The sequence below is a fragment of the Rattus rattus genome, chromosome 7, assembly GCF_011064425.1.
Source record: "Rattus rattus isolate New Zealand chromosome 7, Rrattus_CSIRO_v1, whole genome shotgun sequence".
NCBI lineage: Eukaryota > Metazoa > Chordata > Mammalia > Rodentia > Muridae > Rattus > Rattus rattus.
In genome coordinates, this window is record NC_046160.1 from 97933337 (window position 1) to 97946392 (window position 13056).

At 41.3% G+C, this 13056-nt stretch overlaps 1 protein-coding gene across 6 annotated transcripts in view; it reads right to left on the reverse strand.

The window, feature by feature from the left end:
• The window catches only part of Numb (NUMB endocytic adaptor protein), a 123129-nt gene that overhangs the window by 47166 nt on the left and 62907 nt on the right, over positions 1 to 13056 (reverse strand). For 3 of the 6 annotated variants that reach the window (XM_032908102.1, XM_032908100.1, XM_032908105.1), the window contains exon 2: positions 9278 to 9362. The exons of the other annotated variants lie outside the window; for them this stretch is intronic. The gene's annotated coding sequence lies outside the window, so the exon portion shown is untranslated. The remainder of the gene's footprint in view (positions 1 to 9277; positions 9363 to 13056) is intronic. 6 annotated transcript variants of the gene reach the window in all.

A 13056-nucleotide genomic window follows, 5' to 3' on the forward strand; every position in this document is an offset into this window, starting at 1 on the left:
TTACTGTACTTTAGAACCTGGCACGATTTCTATTTTCTTAACAGTGGGCTGTACCCTACTTGTTTAAATCCTAATGTGGTGCCTGTCATGTATGACATGCTGTGAATTTGAAGAAACAAAACAGACCTCCACAATGCCAAGACTGTTCTGTAGGTAGGAAATCACTATGAAATGGTCAGGGCTGGGAAAGACTAGCGACATAAAGCCCCTGCACGTACACATGTACACATGTGCACATGTCCATGTGCATTTACCAGCATGTGAATGCCTCAGGTCACAGGCTTGGTAGCAAGTGACCCTACCCAAGAAGCTGTATCACTGTCCCCAGAAAACCGTTTATACCCCTTAACTGCTCTGTAAAAGGTTGGTCCTTTCATTCAAATTCATTATTTGGGCATACTATGTTGCTTCATATATAACTTAAATCATCCCCTTACCTCTCATTCCTAAAGACCTCATCTTCCCCTCAGTTTATGTGGTTCGATGAAAACTGAAAGCTTACACTGTGCTGATCTTGCCCTATTGTTAAAACTAGTGCAGAAATTAATAAGACTTCCTCTTTGACTTTACATGACTATGATAATAGCGAAACCCTGAAGCCTGTATTTCCTATAAGCAGTCACAATCTAAGTTAAGTTTCAGGAACCAAAATTAGTGAGAGATGGTGGGGTATAAGAATGAAAAGTATTTCAAGTGGAGGCAATGTGGTGGTTTGAATATGGTTGGCCTAGGGAGTGGTACTATATTTGAAGGTGTGGCCTTGTTGGAGGAGGTGTGTCATTGTAGGCATGGGCTTTAAGACCCTCGTCCTAGCTGCCTCAAAGCAAGTCTTCTCCTGTTTGCCTTTGGAACAAGATGTAGAACTCTCAGCTCCTCCTGCACCATGCCTGCCTGGATGCTGCCATGCTCCCACATTGATGATACTGAACTGAACCTCTGAACCTGTAAGCCAGCCCCAATTAAATGTTGTCCTTACAAGGAAATGTTATCCAGAAATTATCCAGAAAATGCCAACATCACTCTAAAGGGGCACACAGTTGCTGTGAAGGGCCCTGGGGGAACTCTGCAGAGGGACTTCAATCATACTAACGTAGAGTTGAATTTCCTTAGATAGAAAAAGAGACTCCAGGTTGACAAGTGATTGGGTAACAGAAATGAACTGCCCACTGTCAGAATCATCTATAGTCATGTTCAGAACATGATCAAGGGTTATGATGGTTTGAATATGCTTGGCCCAGGTTGTGGCCTTGTTAGAGGAAGTGTTATCACTGTGGACATGGGCTTTAAGACCCCCTTCTAGCCAAGTGAGAGACACACTTCTCCTGTTGGCCTTCGGAATAAGATGTAGAACTCTCATTTCCTCCTGCACCATGTCTGCCTACCTGGATGCTGCCATGTTCCAGCCTTGATGATACTGAACTGAACCTCTGAACCTGTAAGCCAGCCCAATTAAATGTTGTCCTTCTCAAAGCTTTTGTAAGGCAGGAGAGAAGGAGAGGGAAGGAGAGTCAAGATGGAGACGGAGAAGGATGACCAAGATCTGGGTGGTCTTGAATTGCCAAGGTAGCTGGGATGGATTTCTGTGGGCAAATTTATCTTATCTAGGTGGGCGGTTTATACGCTTATCAACAGGTTGTGAGTTTATTGTGTGGATGTATTTATTGTGGATGAGAATTTAACAGATAAATCTCATTGTTGGGTTAAAAAAAAAAATGTTGTCCTTCTAAGAGTTGCCTTGGTCATGGTTTCTCTTCACATCAAAGGAAACCCTAACTCAGACAAGAGCTTCGGCTACAAGGTGAGGTATGCCCACTTCCCATCAAGGTCACTGTTTAGGAGAATAGGTCTTTGGTCGAAATCTGAAATTTCTTGGGTGAAAAATACATCTGTAGGGTTTGGATGAGGACAGGTGTTGCTTGTTCTGTCTCTCTTGAACCCAGAAAGATGAACTAACACTTGAAGGAAAAGATACTGAACCTGTTTTAAATCCAGCAGCTCTGATTTGGCAAGCTACAATGGGTGGCATCTGTGTGTCCCTGAAGACGGAACAGCACAGCAGGCTGAGGAGCAAGACCTAAGTTACCAGCTCCAGAAACAAGATCCCGATTCCAAGCACAGTGTGGGCTCTTTGGGGACAAGAAAAGACTTACATTGGGGGAAACACACACACACACACAGACACACAAAAGTGAACCTGGAAATATTTAGGAAAAACAATGTAAGGGCAATAGGCACAGCGTGACTCAGTGACAGAGATGGGGGTGGGGGGAATCACCCACCTTTTCCTGGAGAACTAGACTGGTATTACCCATTATTACAGCACTATTAAAATCAGTATTAGTGCTAGGATTGTTTACCCATTATTAAAGCACTATTAAAATCAGTATTAGTGCTAGGATTGTTTTTCAACAGTCACTTGGACTACCCATAAGCCAGCACTGGCCTTTTTGAATACATATAGATACTGAGAAAAACTACAAGACAACGGAAACTGTTTGCTTTGGCTTCCAAAGGTACAGGTACAGCCATGGCTGTCTCAAACATTATGTAATAGGTTTTCTGCTACCACAGCCTACGTGAACCAGACCTAGGCAATCCTGCACGAATCTGCACCTGCTTCCCTAATGTTGCAACCTTACATCCAATAACCATCTTTCAAGTAGTCTCTCCTTGCCTACTTTAGCAGTGCAGCCTGAGCCGGTAACATGAAGAAAAGTAGAGCAGATAGCAGAGTAGCAGCAGTGACAGAAACAGCAAGACAATAGCCATGAAAGCTGAGCAGTCAGCAGGCCAAGCTGGAAAAGTGGCAGAGTGGCCAGGTGCCCTGGCAGCTGCAAAGGGGATGGGGCTTAAAGACTGGCAGCTGACTATGGTGGAGGTGGTGAAAGATGGGCAGTAATTGCCTGCTTGACACTGGCCATCAGTGACGACGGCCACAGCATAAAGAGACAGCTCAACAGTTCAAGGGGGTTGACTAGGCATCTAGATGATAGAGGGCTTCAGCTGAAGTGAAAAGACAGAGCCAGAGAAGAGTTTAAAAGCTGTCAAATTTTGAAATCCTAGTACCCAAGGCCTGTCTGAAGCTGCAATGCCAATCACTACCCAGAACCTAGATAGGAACTCTTAACACTTGCTGGCCCAACAGTCTCCTTAACTAGCACATACACAAGAGCTACTGACACTAGCGAGTGCTACTACTGCCTTAGTCTGCCTGCTGCCACCATGTGCTCTCTCAAATACTGAGAGATGCAAAAGCCTCAGAGGCAGTAATTGAGGAATTCCTCCTGGCCTTCTCTGGATTTCTGGTACCAGCAAAGCACTCACTGACCAGGCACGAGGACCTGGCTTCATTTCTTAGCCCTTCAAAAACTCCATAACCAACCAAACATGATTCTTCTTGTAACCACAAAACTAATTTTACTGAGCGTGCATATATTACATGACTGTGACTGCTGGTGTACAAATGCCACAGCATATCGGTCAGATGGTAACTTTAGGGAGTCAGTTCCACTGTGGGCCCCAGGGATCAAACTCAGGCCATCAGGTTTACAAAGCAAATGCTTTTACCTGCTGTGCTATCCTGCCAAGCCCTAGTTTTACTTTTTTAATTTGGAAAACAATTGGTGAACTGAATTTATGATTTGTGAATACTTAAGTCATGTTGACATTTTACAGACTAAAAATACATATGTATAGACTCAAAGCCAGACACTGAAGTGCTAGCACTCCTATAAGGCTGAGATGGAAGATCAGGAGTTCAAACTGAGCCTATGCTAAACAGAGAGACCTGAGAAAACAAAAGACAACAAAGCAATATGGCCATCACACATTCATAGGCTGACTGCATTAGGAACATACTCAAGAACTTACCTCCACTTAAAAAACAAAATTTAATTTTGTTCTATATAACAACAACTGATTTAGCAAGGAACATGTTTGTGACAAAGGGCAGAGTTCCTGAGAATGATAACCTACTTTTTACACTGACTCTCCTTTCCTAAGCATCTGTCAAGTGTAGGAAGGTGCTGGAATCTGGAGAGGCAGACTAGAATAAAAATATGCCAGGTTCCAAAAGTGAGAAGTGAGAAGAGGGGGATGAGAAGAAGCGGGAAAGTGGTAGGCAGGAGGGGAAAGAAGGAAGCAAGAGGAAGGAAAGAATGAGAGGGAGGAGGAGGAGAGGGCAGGACCGGAAATGCTATCACTTCAGAAGGATTTTTACATGTCTTCAGCTCTTTAACCCTCTCTAATCATTTTCTCACCTTACTTACATCCCTGTTCCCTAACCAAAGCCTTCAACAAACACTTCTAAATCACCTCGACCTGCCCACTACTCTACCTCCACCGCCAGAGCCACCACAGCCCAACTCAACTTCAGCTCTTGCCTGGAATACTGTAAAGTGAGAACTAGGACTTATTTCTACTGCTCCTCTCTTATCAACCATGTACATGATACCTAAAACTACATTTACTGACTTGCTGCGTGTAGAAGTCTGTTTTCTCTTTCCAACATGAGGGTGCCGGGGATTAAATTCAGATCAACAAATTTGGTGGCAGATACCCTTACCTGCTGGGCCATCTCAAGCCCCCAGAATAATCTTTTAAAAATAGATTATGGCATTGTGTAAACATCCACTGGCTTTCTAAATCTATCTTCGAATCAAGTTCAAACTAAACATTTAGTGACTCAGATGCTTAAAACAGCATGCTGTTTTAAATACTCCTTAAATGTACATGTACTAACATATGGCCCCCGCCTGACTCTTAGCTTGGAACAGCAATCTCCATAAGTCAGTCATTATAGTTCTTTTGTTTCCTGAAGGCTATTTCCAGTATTTCTAGTTGGGACCTGTTGTTTCTTTTTCCTAAAATGTTTTCTTCTTGACTTTCCAAGAACTTATTTCTTTGTCATATGTCCAAGTTTCACCTTTAATGTCACTGACTGATGACATCGATGAGGTCATTTTCACTTTCTAAATAACTTTCCCTGTAATTTGTTTTTTTAAAAAAAGATTTATCTATTTAAAAGGTATTAAATTTAAAAATTTAGAATTATTTTTAAATTTCTGTCTATGAATGCCTTGCTTGCATGTATGTAATGTGTACTACATGCATACCTGGCTCCCACAGAAGCCAGAAGATGACATCAGATCCTAGTGGAACTGCAGCTACAAATGGTTATGAGCCTTCATCTGGGTGTTGGAAACTGAACCCATGTCGACTGTAAAAGTAGCAAGCACACTCAATCACTGAGCCATCTCTCCTGTCCTTTACAATTCTTTAGGGAAAAAAAAAAACCAACCAAAAAACCCCAAGATACCTGTATTATGTATCTCTGACTGTCCTAGAACTTCTTATGTAGCCCAGGCTAGCCTCACAGAGATCCAACTACTTCTGTCTTCCAAGTGCTGGGATTAAGGGTGTGGGCTTCCACACTTGACCCCATTTTATCCCACAACTCTTCATTTCTTTCAAAGTGCTTTAACTGGTCACTAACATAAATATTACAGTCTGTATTATGATTTATCAGACCTACATACTTCCCTTAATTGCTAATAATACCTTGTATCCAACAAAAGACTGTGTAGAATGGAAGGACAGTCAGGATAAGAAAACAGAACTATATCCTCAGGCAGGGTATATGGTACTCGACTAGCAGGGGTAAGACAGAGTGCGACTGTGTGTATGTGTACACACACATTTCATCCTTGAGAGGTTTTGAATGATTTAAATATAAGGTGACAATGGAGAAAGGAGACATTTCAAGTAGGATGAGGTAAAGAACCACGCTGTACTGTATATGTAAAAATGTGTATTTTATCAGATGTAGTAGTAGGAGTTAGGAGCAATGCAGCCTTCACTTGTAGGCAGTCAGGATACAGAGCCAAGGGAAACAGTAATCTATGTCTTGGTGGAACTGATAGTCACCTCCAAGAACACCAAGGTTTTTTTTTTTTTTGTTTTTTTTTTTTTTTTTATTAACTTGAGTATTTCTTCTATACATTTCGAGTGTTATTCCCTTTCCGGTTTCCGGAGCAAACATCCCCTCCCCTCCCTTCTTTTCTGTGTGTTCCTCCCCATCCTACCCCCCTTGCCGCCTCCCCCCAACAATCTAGTTCACTGGGGGTTCAGTCTTAACAGGACCCAGGGCTTCCCTTCCACTGGTGCTCTTACTAGGATATTCATTGCTACCTCGAGGTCAGAGTCCAGGGTCAGTCCATGATAGTCTTTTAGGTGGTGGCTTAGTCCCTGGAAGCTCTGGTTGCCTGGCATTGTTGTACATATGGGGTCTCGAGCCCCTTCAAGCTCTTCCAGTTCTTTCTCTGATTCCTTCAACGGGGGTCCTATTCTCAATTCAGTGGTTTGCTGCTGGCATTCGCCTCTGTATTTGCTGTATTCTGGCTGTGTCTCTCAGGATCTACATCCGGCTCCTGTCAGCCTGCACTTCTTTGCTTCATCCATCTTGTCTAATTGGATGGCTGTATATGCATGGGCCACATGTGGGGCAGGCTCTGAATGAACACCAAGGTTTTTAAATGAATGACCTAATTGGTAAGCTAAAGAATCAAAATCCAAAAGCCCTAGCCATCAAGACAGTGGTTAACCACCAGCCTCTGTTCTTTTTACTTGCTGGTTCTTATCCCTGACATGGAACTTAGGGTGGGCTTTCCTGAGCTTATAAATGCCTGCCTGTCTGATCAGAATTACCCACTTAACATATAAATTAACTAACCGGATTCATCCTAGCTTAATATCTCATTTGTATACAGACTAATATCTCATTTGTATACAGACAGGACCAAACTGGTCCATTCCTAGGACACAAACACCCTCTGCTCCAAAAGCATTATTTGGCAACTCATTAGAGAGCTGATTCTTCTCAATAACCTTGGCTTGCCTACCCTTCTTGTACTGTCCTTGTTCCTCATTCTTCTTGATCATGAGACAGAAAACTTGACTCTGACTCAAGAAACCGGTAACACGAGATACCATCAACTGCAAAGTGTACCACTATTTTATATTACACTAAGAAAAATGCTGCTGAAAGTGTTAATGTTCATTAATTATGAAAAAATCATCAAAAATAAAATGAGAGGCACTTCCTAGTTTACAGAGATGTTAAAGTCTATAAAGACAAAGAGGTAGACAGGGAGGAAAAGTATCAACAGAAAGAGAAAAAGGAAACTATTGTTCTATTAACAACACTAAGTGAGTTTTCTAGAAACCACTGTAAGTATAAAGACATAGATCACTGGTCCTTCATTTAAGCCTCATGAGCATGAGGAGAAGCCACCAAGCCGCTGTCACACAGCAGCTGCTGTTGACCGTCTTCCTTTGCCTGTTCACCCTGCTCATCCTTCTAGCCTTAGACTGTCTGGATCATTGTGCTTCAGATGCCTCTCTTCTGGATTATAGAAGACAATTGAATCTTGTTTTGTAATTCAAATCGAATGTGACAGAAAGATACACATGTGTATATATAAACATATACACACTTTTCAAAAGACCACACATGGATTTATGCAGATTATAGCTGATCATGACAGAAAGATAAAAATAAAAACCTTGCACTTGAAAATATACAATTAATAATAAAAGGCTCATGGGGGCTGGGGGATTTAGCTCAGTGGTAGAGCGCTTACCTAGGAAGCGCATAAGGCCCTGGGTTCGGTCCCCAGTTCCGGAAAAAAAAAAAAAAAAAAAAAAAAAAGTCACTTGAAGTCAAAAAAAACCAGTACAGGGCCACTTTTAAATTAGATTAGAAAATAAAACTAGGGGTTGGGGATTTAGCTCAGTGGTAGAGTGCTTGCCTAGCAAGCGCAAGGCCCTGAGTTTGGTCCCCAGCAAAAAAAGAAAAAAAAAAAAAAAAAAAAAAAAAAAAAAAAAAAAGAAAACTAGGATACCTCTGCCTAGCATGTGTGAGGACCTGGGTTAAATTCCCAGAACTACAGAAAGAAAAAAAGGAGGAGAAAGAAAAGTTGATAAGTGTCTATCTTAAGGAATCATAAATAGAAAAAAAGCTCATAAAAATGAGAAGAAAATAGCATTCCTAATAACACTTTAGGCTAGATTATCCGGCCAATTTTCTTACTGTAAAACAACACAAAGTAATTAGCAAAACTGTAATTTTTTTTAAAAAAAAATCTTATGAGTACTAGCGAGCCAACAATATGGCGCAGAAACTACTAGACAGAAATGTATGAGAAGGGTGACAAAGGCTCTGCAGTTGAAAGCAGTTGAGAGCACTGGCTGCTCTTCCAGAGAGCCGGGTTCATTCCCAGAATGCACACAGTGACTCACTGCTACCCATACCAGATCCAGGGCATCTGATGCCTCTTTGGGTTGCCAAGTGCTCTTGTACACATACTGTGTACATACATACACACACTCAGACACATACACACAGAATAAGAAAATACTTTTAAAAATCATGGGAGGGCATGGATATGACCAAAACATCCACACACATATACATACGTGCATCTCTATATCAAGCACCAAGTTAATCTATGAACACGGACTTAAATCAGGAAACAGTCTCCTACGCTTCCTTATGCACAAATTCAAGGCTCTGCCAAGCCTTCCCTGCCATTACGGCCTCACACGTGGGAAGGATGTGCACCAAAACCACCTTCTCTAAGTTGTTTCTGTCAGGTGCTGTCATCACAGTGATGCGAAAGTAACTAATACAATACATAAGGTCCCTGTAAATGTCAGACCTGGAAACTGCTACGCGATTCACAGCAGATCTGAATTTGATCAAATTAGTTATTTTTCTCTAGGTCTAATTTATACAAGCTTAATTTTGGTTTGTGTATACTGTAGCCTAAACTTTGCTCAAATCAATGTCCTGTTAGATAATTTAAAATAATGACTGTTTCTTTACTAGTTGTTAAAAGATGAAAATACGTAGTGTAGACAAGTAGAAGTTTCTTACATGTATTAAATTACCCAACGTTCACAACAATCTCATCAGGTGAACAACAGCACTATTACTGTTTTACAGAAAGGGAACCTCAGGTATGCAGTTAAGTAGCTTCACCAATGTCACACAAGTAAACATAGAAGCTTAAACCTCTCTATCCAGGTTATCTCTCTCCAAAATCCACAGCCTTAGCTACTATGCTACACTGCTTCTCATAATCCTCAAAAAGGACAGAAACCTCACCATTAAAAATTACCCACATTATTAATACTAATACAACCCATCACAGGTTGGTGCATCACTGCTAGTTCCAAGTGTCTAAGCCTTGATTAGTAGTTTTGAAGTTGGACAGACCTGGCTCTGAATCTTGGCTGTGCCTTTTACAAGCTGTGTGACTTTGGACAAATTTCGTAACTTCACCAAGTGTCAGTTTCCTCATCTGCAAAATGAGAATAATAAATGTCTTACACAATTGTTCTTAGTGACAAAAATACAAAAAAAAAAAAAAAAAAAAAAAAAAGGTTTTCAACCTTTTGTCAGAAAATGGCGGGCTGGGGATTTAGCTCAGTGGTAGAGCGCTTACCTAGGGCTGCCGCAAGGCCCTGGTTCGGTCCCCAGCTCGAAAAAAAAAAAAAAAAAAAAAAAAAAAAAGAAAAGAAAATGGCTCTGCTGCAAGTGCAATGAGTAATGAGTAGCTTCGAGATCCTCTCCCTGATTAAACACAACACAGAATGACAGACACGAGCTTTGCAGGCACATGCTAGTCTACTACTACTACTACTACTGAGACATACTCCTTGGCCTAAACACTGGATCCTGGGAATAAAACAAAAGGAAAGGTCAAGGGAGAAGGGATAAAAGAGTAAGTTCAGTTTCAAAAATTCCTGGCACAGTTAGGAAGGAGTTTTTATGGGAACAAAAGAGAAAAGGTAGAAAATGGACCCAGAGATGTGGTATGCAAGGGAAACCTACTCAAAATCACAGAGGCAGCTCTAGGATTAATTCTAAAGTCTTACCCATTCTTTCCTTTTTTTCTTTCTTTCCAGTTTACATCCTGAGTTTTATTTCTGATGTGGAACAGATTCTTTCCATCCCTCAAATGTCACCGTGGAAGGGCCTAGGATGCAGCTCTCATCTCCAGGGATGATGAGAGAAAGATACAGTCTGCAGTTCCTGGCGCTCTCGCCCTCCCTTCTCAAGAGGAATTAATTCTCATCCATTCTCACAAAACAAAACACACCTTAGGTATTAGGCAGAGGTGTCCTTGTCCTCCGCTGGACACCAAGTTATGGGTCACTAAAGGGGAAGTGAGGGGGAGGGGAATAGTGCCTCAGGCCATTCTTGAATTCCATGACTACACCCATGCCCCCAAGAGATTTTAAAAAGGGCGGCAGGCGGGGCAGAAAAGCTGGAAGAAAAGCTCTGGGAGACTGCTGGTGGAGGCAGGAAGGACGTCAGGGCTGAGCCAGACCTTGAGCCTCAGGTTGGGCAGTTCAGGCCAGGATCACATAGGCACCAGGGGAACCTCTGAAAACTGCAGCTGAATCTGGTCTCAAAGGGAGCTGAGTAGGACGGAGCAGAGAGGACCACCAAACTGCCATTTTTTTTCCTTTTTTTCATATCAACTAAGACAATTTTTTTTCATTTTCCTGTATCAAACAGAAGCTCCTCTATGTTTTAAAGATTCATTTATAATTTGATTTTTTTTGTTCTATATATTTCTTCCCAGTGCCAAAGAAAATACAAGGCCAATAAAGGATAAATATAGAATTACAGTTAAGAACTGGAACTGGATCTTCACACATGAAACATGGTGAAAATAAATCTGTTTTCTAAAATATCATTTACAGATTCACTTATTTTATGTATGAGTGTTTTGCGCGCGGCCATGTGTGTGTGTGTGTGTGTGTGTGTGTGTGTGTGTGTGTGTGTGTGTACATGTATCACACACACCCAGTGATTGTGGAGATCAGAAGAGGGCATTAGATCTCCTGGAACTGGAATTACAGATGGTTGTGAGCCAAACTTGGGTCCTCTCCAAGAGCAGGCAGTGCTCTTGACCACTGAGCCAACTCTCTAGCCCCAGGAAATCTGTTCTTAAAAATGTTTTATTAATTATTAGTGTTTCTATGATGGGTGTGAGCCCATGTGCCACAGCATATTTGGAATTCAAGAGATAACTTTATAGAATCAATTCTCTCCTCTTCCACCTTTATGTGGGTTCCCGTGACTAAACTTGGGTGAAACATTGTTGTCTTTACCTACTGAGACATCTGCTAGCAACAAAACAGAAATCTGTATACTGAAGGTCTCTGGCTCACGGTGCATGCAAAGTTAAGTTATAAAATGGTTTTCAAGACTAAGGACAATTCAGGTCAAGTATTTATATAACGTTCTCTATGTGCAATATAATTATAATATTGAGAGTATCAGGAGTACAGAAGAACAGTGATATTATCTCTTCAGGTTCTCATAATTCCAAAACTATATAAAAACATAAACCTTTATGACACTAAAATGCATTTAGAAAGAAACAAATTGCTATCTGCTTTAAAAGTTGAGATTACTGAGTTAGAGAAAAATGAAAGGTTTCTTAAGAAGTAAAACATTAAAAAACTGACAACCCTAAGTTCTGAATATAAAAACAAATTAAATCCAAAGTTATTCTTTAGTCAACAAGGTGCATAGTCACTGCTGGTTACTATTAAATATGAGAATATAAAACAAAAATGTACTAAATAAATCTGAGTATTTTTGAAAAGAAGATTGACAATGTAGTGGTCTGCTCTCGGAGTGACACTATTAGGATGTTGGAGTAGGTAATCACTGAGGGTGTGGGCTTTAAGACCCTCATCTTAGCTGCTTAGAAGCCAATATTCTGCTAGTAACCTTCAAATGAAGATGTAGAACTCTCAGCTCCTCCTGCACCATGCCTGTCTGGATGCTGCCATGTTCCCTCCTCCATGATAATGGACTGAACCTCTGAACCTGTAAGCCAGCACCAATTAAATGTTGTTCTTTATAAGAGTTGCCTTGGTCATGGTGTCTGTTCACAGCAGTAAAACCTTAACTAAGACAGAAGCTAGTACCTGGAGTGGGGTATTGCTGTGATAGGCCTGGCCATGCTTTTGTTTGGAAGAATGTGGATTTGGGGACTTTGAATTTGGAAAGCCATAGAATGTTTTAAGTGGGGCTTAATGGGCTATTCTAGTAGGAATATGGAGAACTTTGTTACTGAGAGTAATTTGAACTGTGCAGACCTGGCCCAAGGTTTCAGAGAAGAATTTCAGTATGTGACCTAAAGACTGTTTTTGTGGTATTTTAGTGAAGAATGTAGTTGCTTTTTGCTCTTGTCTGAAGAGTTTACCTGAGGCTAAGGCAAAGAGATTTATATTAATTGTACCGACAAAGGAAGTCTCAAAAGACCCAGCAGAGACTTTGTTCTCTGGTTAAGTGCCATGAAGAGCATTCTGAACAAGCGTAGCAAGCTTAGAAAGAAAAAATATAAAATACATGGTATCAAAGAGGCAGCACCAAGTGAAGTGGAGCTGAATCCTATGTTAAGGATATTGAATTGAATTAAGGGAGTGGTGACCTTGGGGCAAGATCCCACCCAGCTAAATTTAGGTCCAGGCATGGTAGTACAAGCCTTTAATCCCTTGAGTCAAAGACAAGCAGATTTCTGAGTCCAAGGCCAGCCTAGAACACAGCAAGTTCTAGGGGAAGAACAGCTTAAATCCAGGCTTGCTGGTACACATCTTTAATCCTAGTGTTTAGGAGACAGCCATCTCTGAGTTCAAAGTTAGTCTACAGAGCAAGTTCCAGGGCAGCCAAGCTTAGGCACTGAAGCTTGGAAGGATTTGGAAACAGAAAGCTGGTGATAATATAATAGAAGAAGGGGGCCACGTTCCAGACCCAGCAAGCAGAACTCGGCAGCTTTGGCCACGTGTCTCTGGCTTTAGAGTCTGAATAAAAGGGACTACTGGGGCAATTGATGCTGGTCAGCAGGAGCTAAGAAATTAGTGGTGATTAAGAAGAAGAGCCCAGCATCACTGAGGTGAAATCTTCTGAGAAATGTTTTCTGAGTGCACAAAGAAGCTGTGTTCCAGAGATAGCCAAGGTTGTACCTCAGC